Source organism: Lemur catta, chromosome 4 (assembly GCF_020740605.2).
Source record: "Lemur catta isolate mLemCat1 chromosome 4, mLemCat1.pri, whole genome shotgun sequence".
NCBI lineage: Eukaryota > Metazoa > Chordata > Mammalia > Primates > Lemuridae > Lemur > Lemur catta.
In genome coordinates this window covers 66,293,667-66,294,739 of record NC_059131.1, presented here as the reverse complement: position 1 = coordinate 66,294,739, position 1,073 = coordinate 66,293,667, and the positions used below count along the sequence as shown (strand labels likewise).

The window sequence follows — 1,073 nt, the reverse complement described above, 5'->3', positions numbered from 1 at the left end:
CCCACCAGCTTAAACCAAAAAGGAAATTTCTAGCTCACCCAACTGGGAGGGCCACTAGGCAAAAACTGGGACCTTGGGACAGAATCCACACCTCCAAGACACTTTGTCCTTGTTTTTGCCTGACTTCCGCAGACAGGCTCTATCCAGGTGGCAGGGAAGGTGGCCATTTGCAGCCCAAGCTCAGATTTGGAAAGGACTTCTCTCTCTCAACATCAATATATCCATCTCAGAGAAGATTTTTTTTTTGGGGGGGGGGAGGCAGGAGGGAACCTAGGGGTCAGCAGATCCAGAGTGCAATGTATAAGTCTTGCCCTGGGAACACCACCTTCATGACCATCGTACCTCCCCTGCCGGGTAAGTATCCAGAGGAGATTTTGATAGACTCTGATTGGTCCTAGTCAGACCTAGGTCCTATTGTGGGGGAAGGGGGTTGTGCTACCAGAAGAGGAATGGAAAACCAGGTGTATAGACAAAACAATAATTATTACAGTACCTACAATGCCTAAAGGTTTTACAAATATGTGGGAAAGGGTGGAGAACCCCCAAAATGGAGCACAAAGGTGGCCAGAACCAGGGTTTGCCTACTCCCAGTTATGATTACTATTAGGTACCAATCATTTGGCTCCTACTATATGTCAGGCTGTGTGTTAGGGTAAGTATATGTTATATACGTGTCATTTACTTCAGTTCTCACTCTCACAACAATCCTGAAACACAGATGTTATTAGCCCCGTTTTAAAAGTGAAGAGACTGAGGTTAAGGTTATACAGGAAGTGACTAAGCCAGAATGAAACTTGGGTCCTTCTGTCCGAGTTTTTGCCGAAGGTCAGGCTGCCTCTTCAGAAACCAAAGCTGAAAGCTCGCCAGATGGTTGCTTAGACCACACTCCGAGCCCCAGCAGGTGTGTGCCCAGGCTGTCATGCCCTCCCTAGCTGCACTTCCTCAGCTCCCTTGTCCTACAGGCCCCTCCCCCAGCCAGTGGAGATGGCATACCACTGTCTAAACCATGGGCTCCTTCACTTCTCAAAGTGAAAGAAATGGCATTTCTCAAAGACTTGATCCTTCAGTTGCTG

General features: G+C 48.0%; 1 pseudogene; it reads right to left on the bottom strand.

Annotated features, from left to right (window-relative positions):
• Positions 1–254: 254 nt before the first annotated feature.
• Positions 255–362, bottom strand: LOC123637672 (annotated as a pseudogene).
• Positions 363–1,073: the final 711 nt, after the last annotated feature.